Genomic DNA, 14,834 nt, shown 5'->3' with positions numbered 1-14,834 from the left:
TGTCTTAAAGGAATAATGGGGCTGGCATTGATGTCTGTATTTAATCTCAATTTAAATGTTATTTTATAGTAGGCTTTTACTTCAATGTCCATTTGTTCTTTAATGATAGAGTAATTCCTCATTATACAGAAATTCATCATAGTGAAAATGGAAAGAACTTATAGATATTTATTTGAAACACAGTATCTGTTGATTAAATTCAAGGAATGTGCAGATTCCTTGTCTGATGTTCTAATAAAAGGACTCCATTTGTTCTTTTGTTTCTGTACTTTCTTTGTTGCTTTCCTCTCTGTTGTCTCTTCTTCAGTTCCTGAGATTTTGCTCATTTCAAAAAAGGGAGCAGCTTAGACCATGTGGTTGGGCATTGTCTGAGCCTGCTAGTCATTAGAAAACATAGAAAAAAGAATTTGCAGAGATTGACTACTTTTCCAGTCCGTTTTTTTTCCTAGAGAGTTTAGCTTAACTCTTTCTGCCTTTCCTTTAAGTCATCAAGCCATCAGGTTAAGCAAGGACAAATCGTATACACTTAGAGTCATATTTTGATTATTCTTAATTTATCAAATATTTAAAATTCAAGGATGTAATGTATTTTTTCTATAATCTTAAATTGTAATTTGTATTATGTTTTAATTGAAACTTTCTCTCTCTCCACCTCCTGTTGTATCTTTTGGAATAATATATACTTTTCTTTGCCTTTTGTTGCTGACCCTGAAGACATCTCATGACACCCCAATTCTTACTTAAATTCATATTTGGTCAACCTGTTTGCTTTCTCAGGCCTACTCTTTGCATTTTCCCAACATGTTCTATACCCTGTTTCAATAGGCTAACCTCACACTCTGGCTTTAGGTTGGCTTGGCCAATGGGAGTGATGGCAGGGATTAGAGGGAAGAAGGAGGCTGAGGCCTGAAGGTGACCTCCCTTCTCTCTCTTTGTAGTGTTCCATGGGTTGGCTGTATTTCTGGACTGGGTTATAGTTTCTGAAAAATGCCCCTAGACACACACCTTCTTTGTCTCCAAATTATAGTAGCCACATTGCCCCTTTAGGTTTACGGGTATTAACAGGGACCACTGATACTAACTCTGCATTGTCTCTTAAAGTTTCCCTACCTGCTGGCAACCTCACTGTAGACAGGCCCTTTATTACACTTTCCAATTGGTGTTTGCCATCCGTTTCTTGCAGGGATCCTGATATGGTTTGGCTGTGTCCCCACCCAAATCTCACCTTGAATGGTAATAATCCCCATGTGTCAAGGGTGGGCCAGGTCAAGATAATTAATTCATGGGGGCAGTTTCTCCATAGTTTTCTCATGGTAGTGAATAAGTCTCATGAGATATGATGGTTTTATAAATGGGAGTTCCCTTGCACAAGCTCTCTTGCCTGTCTCCATGTAAGTCATGACTTTGTTCCTCATTCTATTTCTGCCATGATTGTGAGGCCTCCCCAGCCATGTGGAACTGTTTCCTGTATAAATTACCCAGTCTCAGGTATGTCTTTATTAGCAGCATGAGAACAGACTAATACAGGTCCTGATAGATAAGCTAATTCAATGATACTCATGTTACTGAGAATTAGTAGGGTATAGTGGTTACTTCCATTTGGAGAAAGACTGATCTAGGTTTGACTACATTCTCATCACTTACTGACTATGAGTAGAAATCACTTAACCACTCTGAGCCTCAGTTTACTCAAATTTAGAATGGGGATATTACCAACTTTACAGAATTGTTACAAAAATATGTATGAGTTATCAAAAATGCTATTATATTAGTTTGGATATAATATATATAACATAGTGTAATTAATATAATATAATATAGTATACTGTAATTATATAATGGTTAAGTTCCCCCTTAATATACACTGAATACCTTCCTACTGGTAAGGTCTGGTAAATTACCAAGCAGTTATTTATTTATTTTTTTGATGGAGTCTCACTCTGTCTTGCTCAGGCTAAAGTGCGGTGGCACGATCTCAGCTCACTGCAGTATCCACCTCCTGGATTCAAGCAATTCTCCTGTCTCAGCCTCCCAAGTAGCTGGGACTACAGACGTGTGCCAACACACCTGGCTAATTTTGTGTTTTTATTAGAGACGGGGTTTCATCATGCTGGCTGGGCTGGTTTGAACTCCTGACCTCAGGTGATCCACCCATCTCAGCTTCCCGAAGTGCTGGGATTATAGGCATAAGCCACCATGCCAGGCCCAAGCAGTCATTTTTATTTTTCTTTTTTAGCTCCCCCACACTTTGCACTGCTGATGTTTGTGTTTCGCATTATGTGGACCCCCACCACACACATGCCCCACAAGTTCCTGCTTATCTAAATGGCACTATGTTTCCCATGGGTGGTGGCAACTTCTCTGATGATCTTACCTTAAGTCTGGGATTTTCAGATGAGTCTTGTTCAGATGATGAGTGGTGGAAGCAGGGGTCCCTGGTGAAGTAGAAGTCATTTGCTGGTGTCTTCATTCTGAGCATTGGCTGCTGCTGACTGTTCAGATACCATGCATTACTGGGCAATCCAATTGCTTTAGAGGATAGCTTTTTTTTTTTTTTTTTAAATCTCTGTCTCAAAAAAAAAATCTCTAAAATATTATACCATTTGCCAAACCCTGAGAGGTGTTGCAAGGATCAGCTAATTGATGATTTTAAATGTTTTGAACTGGCAGAGTGTTAGTAAGAAAGGCAGGCTAAATAATTTTAGCGGGCTCAATGGGAGTACAAACTGGACAAAATGACTCTCTTAATTTGCTTTGGTATCTAATAGAATTTGCTTATTGTATAACATGCCCCATTAAAATGAGTTATGTGTGTTATTACATTAAAACATGACCTGGGAAAATGCTTTAAGATAAAAAGAGGTATTTGGGAAATATACAAAGCTTTTGTCAAAGGGAGTTGCAGCTTCAAAAGCCACTTGGGTTTTTCTGACTCAAGGGAGGCCCTGTGAAGCATGATTCATTTGTTAAGAGCCTATTGTGTGTCAGGTGCTGGAGATGTGTTACCATAGTTCCCAGCCTCAAAGGCCCATGGAGTAGAAGAAGAGGCAGATATACAAACAGTCAAAACTCTTTAAGTATGTGATAGGGTTGCCATGGATGAATATACAAGGCACAGGGTGATAAAATAAAGTGGTAATTAGCTCAATCTAGGGGGAAATCAGGAAGGATTCATAAAAAAGTAAAAGCTTGAGTTGATCTTTAGGAATAAGAAAAATTTGCCACCTAATAGAGGGGTGAAGAACATTCCAGACAGAGGGAACAACATATGAAAAAAATTTCTCTCTGTGTCATTCAAATATCTTAAAGAATTTCAAATTCCTTTATATCTGGCTTCTGTCTTATTCTTTACACAAAGTAGATATTCAATTAATACTTGTAAATGAATGGTAGTGGGTGGTAGGATTATACACAGTGATTTCAATTTTATTCATTGGGCTTGTCTATATTTTCTAGATTTTTGGCAATGAACATGTCTTTCTTTCATAATTAGAGTATTTAAAAATATTTGGGGTAGGGTTGTCAGAGCCTGGCTGCAGGGGAGGTGAAGGTTATTGTGGTGAAAGAAGTCAGTAGACTTTGGGCTTTGGTGTTTGGGGACAGCGGTGGGGCAGAGGCTCGATTGTCAATCATATTGCTGGAAATGAAGCTAGAAGGATGGGTCGGGGCTCATATTTTTGGACTTTATGTTGTAGATGGAAACCACTGAAATTATTAGGCAGAGGGACCATAATAAGTGTACTCTAGCAACACTGAAAAGCATAATTTGGTTATGGGAAAGATTTGAGGGAGGAAGACCACTTGTGAAACTTTTATAATCCAGGTGAGAAGTATGGAAAGTTCTGTTTGGGTAGGGGAAGAAGATGATAATGCATTTGGTTTTAGACAGGATAAAGTTACAGTGTTGATGAGATCATCTGCAGGACGGCTGAAAAGTCCTCAGCACTGCTTCAGGAGACAGATCAGCACCTAAAACATCACTGAGGCTGGAGACCTGGGAGAACTGGGGGAGGAGGACGTCTGGGATGTCACAAAGGCAAGAGAAAAGCAGGATAAAACGGTCCTGTAAAAGCTGGGGGAAGGGAGGGGAAGGTGGTTTGGAAATGAGCAAATTTGTCAGGAATGAGGTCATTTTCTTTTCTCCAGACATTCCTCTCCCTCTCTGCTTTCAGGTTTCTGCTCAAATGACCTTGCTTCAGAGATGTCTTCCCAGACCATCTACCTAAAACAGCACCCTTCGTCACTTCCTATCACCTTCCCTGAGCACTGTTTTAAAATATAGATTTTAGTATTATTCAGATATGATGAGATCAACAGATTAGGAGAGAGCTGCCCTCAAAAAGGTAGTTTGTTACTCACAGTTCTGAAGAAGACGGGGCATGGCATGCCATGGGAGGCTGATGGCGGCAGGCTGTCACTCAGGGAAGGACCCAGAGTCAGTCAGGAGGAAGAGGGATGGGAGCAACAAACATCAGCAGGAGCCTTTATTGTGGTTTTCGTGGGAAGGAACAGGAGAAGCAGGGTGAGCAGATTTAGGATTGCCTAGTTTGAATAATTTCACTGCTTTGGGTAATAGGGCTTGTCCCTAGCTGTTTGGTACCTGGTTCTGGGATGACTAGGGCAGGGAAATAGTGACCTGAGTGTGAGAGCCCAATAAAGGAGGTGATTGGGGTATGGGCTTCCAGTTGGCTGGTTTGCACATGAAAGACACACTCTAAGAATTGGCCAGCTCTGGGAGGAGCAGTCTCTCCAGAATCAGTACAGCCCCAGATGTCAAAGCATCACAATAAAAAGACAGACTTTCTGTTCCTGAATTAATTCATTTAGGATGTTGGCCTCCAGCTATATCCATATTGTTGCAAAAGACATGATTTTGTTCTTTGTTTATGGCTGCATAGTATTCCATGGTGTATTATGTACCACATTTTCTTTATCTAATCCACCATTGATGGGCCCCTAGGTTGATTCCATGTCTTTGTAGAAGCTAAACATTGAAAACATATTGACATAGGCATGGGAACAAGAAACACTGTAGACTACTGGAGGCGGGAGGGTAAGAAGGGAGTGTGGGTTGAAAAACTACTTTTTGGGTATTATGCTTACTACATGGGTGACAGACTCTGTACCTCATGTCAGCGTCATGCAATATACCCATGTAACAAATCTGCATGTGTACCCCTTGTATCTAAGACAAAAGTCAAAATTAAGAAAAAATGAGTAAAATAAAAAGTCATGCTTAGTATGAACACCAGCTGTCATTACACTGCACATTTATTTGCTTATATGAAGTGGTGCCAAGACTGGAACTAGGGTAATTGAGTAAGGCACTCCCCTTGGGCACAAAATGTAAGGAGGGCCCAAAACAATAGTCAAGATTAAAAAAAATCTATTTATTATAAGAAGCATAATTAACACAAAAATATGATGAACAAAATATTAAAATTTTATGTATGTATTTATTATTTTTGAGATGGAGTTTTGCTCTATTTGCCCAGGCTGGAGTGCAGTGGTGTGATCTCAGCTCACTGTAACCTCCACCTCCTTGGTTCAAGCGAATCTCTTGCCTCAGCTACCCAAATAGCTGGGACCATAGGTGTGTGCTACTATGCCTGCCTAATTATATATTTTTAGTAGAGATGGGGTTTTACCATGTTGGCCAGGCTGGTCTCAAACTCCTGACCTCAAGTTATCTGCCTGCCTCTGCCTCCCAAAGTGCTGGGATTACAGGCATGAGTCTCCATGCCTGGCCAAAATATTAAAATTTTAAATAAAGACAGGATTAGTAGCAGTGTTGTTCTGAGCCATGAAACAAAAGAGCCTGAAATAAAAAAAGAAATCATTATCTTTTGTTTTTTAAGAACTCTGGTATTACAATAGTGTTTATCTTGGTTACTGAGGTTTTTTTTTTGGCACACCCTTACCTTTTGCACGATGGGCAAGTGCCTTGCTTGCCTCATCCTCCTCCTGGGTCTGGGAAACACCGTGGGGGACCTTGGGATGGGGTAGAAGGTGGGAGAGAAATCAGGAGCTGAGGTTTGGCTGTTCTTCAGAGGAGGTGTGCCTTTTACAATTATCGTTGGTTTAGATCCATTTAGTTTTAATGAGAAGAACCATGTTAATTAAGAATATGTTTGGCAGAAAATAACATAACACTTTGGCTTAAGCAAGTGATGATTTATTTTTCTCACATTACAAAAAATCTGGAGGTGACCGCTGATGGAGTTGTTTCAGTGGCAGTGTGGTCAGATCTGATGTCTTTCTGGGTTTAGTTTTTGTTTTTAGAAGAAGGAGCACCGTCCACCTCTTTCCCTGACATCAAGAAAGCTCAATTCTTATAAGAAAAATGATTGGGAAAAAAAAGTCAAAGAAAAACGAAAAGAAAAGTCAGTCCTTTTCAGAAACATTGTTCTTCTTCTTCTTCTTCTTTTTAAATTGTACTTTAGGTTCTGGAGTACATGTACAGATCATGCAGGATTGTTGCATAGGTACATACATGGCAAGGTGGTTTGCTGCCTCCAGCCCCTCATCATTTATATCTGGCATTTCTCCCATGTTATCCCTCCCCAACCTCCCTAAGCCCCACAGTCCCTCTCCTAGCCCCCCAACAGACCCCAGTGTGTGATGCTCCCCTCCCTGTGTCCATGTGCTCTCATTGTTCAACACCCGCCTATGAGTGAAAACATGCGGTGTTTGATTTTCTGTTCTTGTGTCAGTTTGTTGAGAATGACAGTTTCCAGATTCATTCATGTCCCTACAAAGGACACAAACTCATCATTTTTTATGGCTGCCTAGTATTCCATGATGTATATGTGCCATATTTTCCTTGTCCACTCTATCATTGATGGGCATTTGGGTTGGTTCCAGGTTTTTGCTATTGTAAACAGTGCTGCTATGAACATATGTGTGCATGTGTCTTTATTATAGAATGATTTATAATCCTTTGGATATATACCCAGTAATGGGATTGCTGGGTCAAATGGAATTTCAATTTCTAGATCCTTGAAGAATTGCCACACTGTCTTCCACAATGGTTGAACTAATTTACACTCCCACCAACAGTGTAAAACTGTTCCTAATTCTCCACATTTTCTCCAGCATCTGTTGTCTCCAGATTTTTTAATGATCACCATTCTAATTGGCGTGAGGTGGTATCTCAATGTGGTTTTGATTTGCATTTCTCTAATAATCAGTGACGATGAGCATTTTTTCCCATGTTTTTGGCCTCATATATGTCTTCTTTTGAAAAGTGTCTGTTCATATCCTTTGCCCACCTTTGAATGGGCTTGTTTTTTTATCGTAACTCTGTTTTAGTTCTTTGTAGATTCTGAATATTAGCCCTTTGTCAGATGGGTAGATTGCAAAATTTTTTTTCCCATTCTGTTGGTTGTTGATTCACTTTAACGATTGTTTCTTTTGCTGTACGGAAGCTCTGGAGTTTCATTAGGTCCCATTTGTCTATTTTGGCTTTTGTTGCCAATGTTTTTGGTGTTTTGGTCGTGAAGTCCTTGCCTACGCCTACGTCGTGAATGGTTTTGCCTAGGTTTTCTTCTAGGGTTTTTATGGCGTTAGGTCTTATGTTTAAGTCTTTAATCCATCTGGAGTTAATTTTAGTGTAAGGTGTCAGGAAGGGGTCCAGTTTCTGCTTTCTGCACATGGCTAGCCAGTTTTTCCAACACTATTTATTAAACAGGGACTCCTTTTCCCATTGCTTTTGTGAGGTGTGTTAAAGATCAGATGGTTGTAGATGTGTGGCGTTGCATCTGAAGCCTCTATTCCATTCCATTGGTCTGTATCTCTGTTTTGATACCAGTATCATGCTGTTTTGATTACTGTAGCCTTCTAGTACAGTTTGGAGACAGGTAGTGTGATGCCTCCAGCTTTGTTCTTTTTGTTAGGATTGTCTTGGCTATGTGGGCTCTATTTTGGTTCCATATGAAGTTTAAGGTGGTTTTTTCCAGTTCTGTAAAGAAGCTCATTGGTAGCTTGATGGGGATAGCGTTGAATCTACAAATTACTTTGGGCAGTATGGCCATTTTGAAAATATTGATTCTTCCTAACCATGAGCATGGAATGTTTTTCCATCTGTTTGTGTCCTCTCTTATTTCCTTGAGCAGTGGTTTGTAGTTCTTCATGAAGAGGTCCTTTATATCCTTTGTTAGTTGTATTCCAAGGTATTTTATTCTCTTTGTAGCAATTGGGAATGGGAGTTCACTCTTGATTTGCCTCTCTGTGAGTCTTATTTGTATATAGGAATGCTTGTGATTTTTGCACATTGATTTTGTATCCTGAGACATTGCTGAAGTTGCTTATCAGCTTCAGGAGATTTTGGGCTAAGACAATGGGGTCTTCAAAATATACAATCATGTCGTCTACAAATAGAGACAGTTTGACTTCCTCCTTTCCTAATTGAATACGCTTTATTTCTTTTTCTTGCCTGATTGCTCTGGCTAGAACTTCCAATACTATATTGAATAGGAGTGGTGAGAGAGGGCATCCTTGTCTAGTGCCAGATTTCAAAGGGAATGCTTCCAGTTTTTGCCCATTCAGTATTTTTTTTGAAGGGTTTTTTGTGTCTCTATCTCCTTCAGTTCTGCTCTGATCTTAGTTATTTCTTGTCTTCTGCTAGCTTTTGAGTTTTTTTATCTTGCTCCTCTAGCTCTTTCAATTTTGATGATTGAATGTCAAATTTAGATCTTTCCTTGCTTCTCATGTGGGCATTTATTGCCATAAATTTTCCTCTAGACACTGCTTTAAATGTGTCCCAGAGATTCTGATATGTTGTTTCTTCATTCTTGTTGGTTTCGAAGAACATCTTTATTTCTGCCTTCATTTCATTGTTTATCCAGTTGACACTCACGAGCCAGTTGTTCAGTTCCATGAAGTTGTGCGGTTCTGAGTTAGTTTCTTAATCCTGAGTTCTAACTTGATTGCACTGTGATCTGAGAGACTGTTTGTTATGATTTCTGTTCTTTTGCATTTGCTGAGGAGTGATTTACTTCCACTTATGTGGTCAATTTTAGAGTAGGTATGATGTGGTGCTGAGGAGAATGTATATTCTGTGGATTTGGGGTGGAGAGGTTTATAGATGTCTATTAGGTCCGCTTGGTCCAGATCTGAGTTGAAGTCCTGGATATCCTTGTTAATTTTCTGTCTTGTTGATATGTCTAATATTGACAGTGGAGTGTTAAAGTCTCCCACTATTATTGTGTGGGAGTATAAGTCTCTTTGTAGGTCCTTAAGAACTTGCTTTATGTATCTGGGTGCTCCTGGATTGGGTGCATATATACTTAGGATCATTAGCTCTTCTTGTTGCATTGATCCTTTTACCTTTATGTAATGCCCTTCTTTGTCCCTTTTGATCTTTGTTGGTTAAAAGTCCATTTTATCAGAGGCTAGGATAGCAACTCTGCTTTTTTTTTTTTGCTCTCGATTTGCTTGGTAAATCTTACTCCATCCCTTTATTTTGAGCCTAGGTGTGTCCTCGCATGTAAGATGGGTTTCCTGAATACAGCACACTGATGGGTCTTGATTTTTTATCCAATTTGCCAATCTGTGTCTTTTGTTTGGGGCATTTAGCCTATTCGCATTTATGGTTAATATTGTTATGTGTGAATTTGATCCTGCCATTTTGATTCTAGCTTGTTGTCAGAAACATTCTTCTAAAACAAGTTCTTCTTCAACATCTTGCTCAATCCTCAGTCAGATGACACCCTCACCCCTTTCCTCCAGCCACAAAGGAGGCTGAGAAAGTGAGGAACAGGACTGTCAAGATTGAGTAGGACCAATCTTGTTCTGTTGCTTGTGGTTGGGCATTTTGTCCTTTTTACAGGGTTGGAATTCTTAGCCTGAATGATTATGAAAGTAATCAATGGTGTCTGCCACAGGACCTTTGACTGCTGACCTCCTTCCACAAAAACAGGGATATTGGTACCTTGGCATATTTACATATTTTTCTCCTTTGATATATAGTAAACATCTTCCTTACTGTCCTGCATGGTATCCAGCCTACTGATTTTTATGGACTTAGAACCCTGTGGTATTAAAGGGTCAGTGTGTTGTACCCCTGGGGATCAAGCCCTCCAGCCGTGAGGAGAGGTGAACACGGAAAGCATTACAATCATGGCCTGCTTTCTCATAAATGACTCTGAATTGGCTGCATGTTTAAATCTTTACTCCTGTTGGGACTTCTGTCCAGGATCCTTACCTCATCACTAGAGACAGATGCTGTTCCTGGGTTGAAGACCCAGGAAAATGGATCATTACATTTTTCTCTTTAGCTGTACACTAAATAAGGAATCGCTATTTATTGATTTAGAAAAGTTCCTGTCTGGGATTTAAGATCTAGTAGAATGTGATAGAGGTATCTGGGATTCTTACAGCATCTCCTTAAAAAAAGAAGAGTATGCAAATTCTATGATCTAGATGTCCAAAAGTCAAACCCATGTCTATCTACTCCCTATGTGGGAGTATTTTAATATGGAAGAAATGAGTTTACTAATACTGTTTGGAAGGAGAAAAGAAATGGAGAACACATCTGAACAAGTAGCAAGGAAGTTTAGATGTGTATCTGGAAAGAAGATCCTGCTTGGGTGAGTGTGGAAGAATCTGTGTTGATGATGGACGTGCACTGTGAGTCTCCATATCAGCTTTGACTGCCACTTGCTTCTTTATCTTTTTTTCTCTGCTTCTCTGAGCCACGGTAGATCCATTGCTTGTTCATGTGATTGCCTTCTCTGGTATATTTGCCGAGGAAAGTCTTCATTTTATGCACACATAGCATACTTTTAAGTTGAACCATGTTTTACTCTAGATCCCTAAAGTTAGATGAGTCCTAACTGAATAACTCAGTCTAGAATTTCTTTCTTTGCCCTTTGAAGGACTTTTACAGAGATAGTGTCTTCATAGGAACAGTGAAAAAGACTTTGGCAGGGCTGATCCTAACTGCATTAGTTGCAAACCAAATGTGAAAGCCTTGGTAAATATGTAACTGCACTTGGTTGTTTTCTAGGTAGTGTTCAAAGAAAGAGGCCCAGGTCCTGTCTTTTGGGTACATATTATCTAAAATTTTTTAAAAGTGTAGAATAATTGATGGAGGTGATTGTTCTACTTCTTATCTATAATGCAAGACTTTGTTATCTTTATTATTATTATTATTTTTCAATAGTGAGAATCAGAGGAACTGTCCTATCAGCTCTGTAATTATAACCTTAGATTGCCTTGCTTCTTGCTCAGAACATTTCCTTGCTTGCATTGATTCACTTTAAGAAATCAACCTTCCAAAGATGCACCTGCTTTTCATACCCTATCTAAAAACTCTGAGCCTAATCTGTAAGCTGTGAAAAATGGACACGCACTTCCCCTAATGAGACAGTATTTCAGAACCTGTGTGGTGTTCTCTCTTGCTTCAGCAATTCAATAACATTCAAAAGAATACTAAAAAAATAAAACCCCAAATAAAAGTTAGTGTGTATTCTCATCGGGGATTTTCTACATAGCTAAAATAAATACATCTTTTGAGTTTGAGGGTGAAGACTGAGGAGCAAGTCCACTGAAGCTCACATCCAGTCTAGATCTGCTGACTAGACAGCGTGATTGGGTGCTTTTGACTATTCCAGCCTTCCTCAGTTGGGGTACTAACTTTTCTAGGTTCTCTCTGATATCCCCAAGGGAGGTTCTTCCAGAATATTTCAGTACAGTTTTATAATTCCTGACATAAATATTTGTTGGATGATCAAATGTCTGAATACCATGGCTCTCTGAGCCTACAACGGACCCTCGACATTTCTGGTGACTATCTCTGGAGACATTCAAGAATCCCCAGATTTGTGCATACCAAACACTTCTGTGGCATATAAGTACCTCACAAAAAGGATATTTTTCCCACTGGCTAGAGCAGTCACTGAAATTTCAGGATTTTCTACCCTATCTTCATATAGAGCATACTGATTCTTTTAAGTCCTAGATCCAAGTCCATTGCCAAATTTGACATTCTACTCTTTAATGTGTTAAAAATTCTAGTGGGAACTCAAACCTGGATTTCAATTTGAAATGCCCTTGAGATTTCCTCATTACGCTGCAGGTACTAGGTCTCTTTCATTCGTCTGGTGACATTTACTCTGGTATTACAAGATGGCACCTTGTCTGTCTCATGGCAATTACTCTGTCCCACTGTGGCAATGTTTCTGTTTGCTGTTTGTCCTGAGAGTGGTTCCTACATGGCTGATGCTCACTGAAGGTGCTGCTGAAGCTGATGCCTCTGTTGCTAATGCCAGCCAACTCCTGTGCTGTGCCCAGGAAGCACAGGATGCCAATGTCTGATGTCAAGGCCCTGCTATCTGTACTAGGAGTGCTGGTTTCTAGGCCACAGAGCTGCCAGCACGAGGGCTTGGAGGCCCTACGATGTTCTATCTCATAAAGGGCAAAAGATTATAATTTTGTTATTTTTCTGCTTCTTAGGCACCCATTCCTTCCTTATCCAAGCCAAAGTACAAAATAATTCAAGTTATAGTTCAGAACTCCTTATAGCATAAGAGTGTATAGGAGAAATGCAATTTTAAAAAAGGTCAATTTAAGCAATGTGAAAAATCTGGTAGTCTTTCTAATCACTGTGTCTGAAATATGCCAAATGTGGGGAGTTTATTCTTTTTTTGATTTTGGGAAGGAATTGTATCCTGTATGTGACTAAATTCTTAAGTCAATATATAAAGAAAAATAATGAAAATAAGCAAGGAGTGCTCGAAATTCTCTTAAATTGCTCATAGATAAATATAGATGGCCGTATTTAATGTCACAATGACGACTGACATACTATCTTTTAGTAAATCTAACATGGCTGGATTTTCCACCAGCATTGATACAAATTACTATTTATTTGACTGCTGAAAGTAGTTGTGTTTAGGGGCCATGTTATATCAGAAATACAGCTTTAGATTCTATAATCCTATGGAATCTAGCAAGATGTTCCTGCTGTGAGAAGTGAAAAACAGAAGCCAGCTAAGTGAAAAAAATGGGGTGTATTCACACCTTCCATGAAATAATAGTAAAAGTAATAAAATAAGATTATTTTTTATTTTATTTTATTACTCCTTCCATGAAATAATAGTAAAAGTAATAAAATAAAATTAATATTTATCAGATGTACTTTTAAGCACATTACATACACATTACATACACGATCACTTAATCCTTATAAAAAACTAGAAAGTGTCATTATTCTACCCATTTTATAGAAAGTAAAATTGAGGCACAGAGAGGTAGAGAAGTCAAGTGACTTGCATGGTGAGAAGGTGGCAGAGGTGGAGTTCAAACTCAGGCAGTCTAGCTCCAGTGCTTTTGTTCTTAACTGCTGTGCTCTACGCTTTTCACCAAGATTGCACTAGTTTACTGATCTTTCCCCCTTTATTCTCTAGGGAGGATGGAATTTAATAACTTAAACATTTTTAATGATGAGATTTTCTTGTTGTAGCAAAAATTCAAATGATACTAAAAGGCATAGAGTATACCATAAAGAGATGATTGCCCATATTCTTGTCCCCACATATAACAAATGTTAGGGATTTGCGTATTCTTCCCCCTGGGATTTCTTTTAACATGCATTCAAACATACATTGTTGTTGTTCAGTACATACTTTAATTTCTCTTTTCACTTATCAATGTCATAGGCCCCTTTCTGCATCTGTTTATAGAATTCCACCTCCTCCTTTTAAAGAGCTATTTTTAGCCACACACTATTCTACTAAATGAATAAACTATCATTTATGTTTGTGTGTTTCGCTATTGATGAACAGTCAGGATTTACAATTTTTTTTTTGCCAGATTTTTACTATTATAAACTCTGTGGCAAACATGCTCATTTGTTCTCATAGTCTTCTGTGGATTTATTTTTTAGCTTTAAATCTTTAACCCACATGGAATTTATTTTGTGCAGGAGGTGAGGTGGGGATTACAGTGATTTCTTGACTTTCCTCATTCTAATGATTACTCACCTGAAGAGATCCAGTCTCCAGGCACCCAAGTAAACACATTACATCTGTTACAAAAATACATCGAAAATTGTAATAAGGAGAATCTCTGTGTTGGAAAATAGTAGGTAGTGTTTAGGGAAGAGGCAGCAGAAACAGCAGGCTCAGCCAATATAGAACTGAGCAGAGATCTCTGCTTTCAGGTTGGAATGCTGCATTCTAATTAGCAATATTACTCCCAAATGTTTAGCTGCAATGGTGGGGGGATTAGAGACCCCTGCTTGCTCATCATAATTCAGAACCTGAATATCACAGTGTCTAATTAGATCTTCTCTCTTTTGAAAGGTCAGCCAATAAAATTATCATGTTGTGTCATTCAAGGTCTAGAAGTTACTTTGCTAGAAGCTTGATGGATTTTTTTTTAAGTTAAAAATTGTCCTGTTCCTGTCTAGTGTCTTTTAGTAACCTTTGCTAGACTAAGATTCTGGCAGGTTATCATGCAAAAGATACCTGAAATCCTTCAGCCACTTAGAACAATTCCAGTCCTTCATGTATTTTTTCTTTACCACTTTGGACATTATGCCAGAGAGAGCTTCTCTACCTTAAGGCTTGTGGTATGTTTTCCTGGGTGTTTGCTCACAAATCAACATATCAGCATTCAATTCACTCTTTGTTTTGGATCTTGGATACTGTAATTGAATATTACTTTCAATTAATTTCCACGGGAGAAAAATCCTAAGATAAGCTATGCTTTTCTGGAAACATTATCTTTATACAGAAATTAATGATGCCAGATTTTTCCCCAATTTTATTGCTTGGCTGTGTCTAAATTGGGGAGATATCTTGATTCTTTTACATCACAAGATTCTTAAT

The 14,834-nt window shown here is 38.8% G+C and overlaps 1 pseudogene; it reads right to left on the bottom strand.

Moving 5' to 3' along the window:
• The window catches only part of LOC108305506, a 56,871-nt pseudogene extending 42,332 nt beyond the window's left edge, over positions 1-14,539 (bottom strand).
• Between the last annotated feature and the right edge of the window lie 295 nt (positions 14,540-14,834).

The sequence above is a fragment of the Cebus imitator genome, unplaced genomic scaffold (genome assembly GCF_001604975.1).
Source record: "Cebus imitator isolate Cc_AM_T3 unplaced genomic scaffold, Cebus_imitator-1.0 Scaffold64, whole genome shotgun sequence".
In the NCBI taxonomy this organism is placed as follows: domain Eukaryota; kingdom Metazoa; phylum Chordata; class Mammalia; order Primates; family Cebidae; genus Cebus; species Cebus imitator.
The sequence above is the reverse complement of the archived record's forward strand: the minus strand, read 5'-3'. Positions and strand labels throughout refer to the sequence as shown.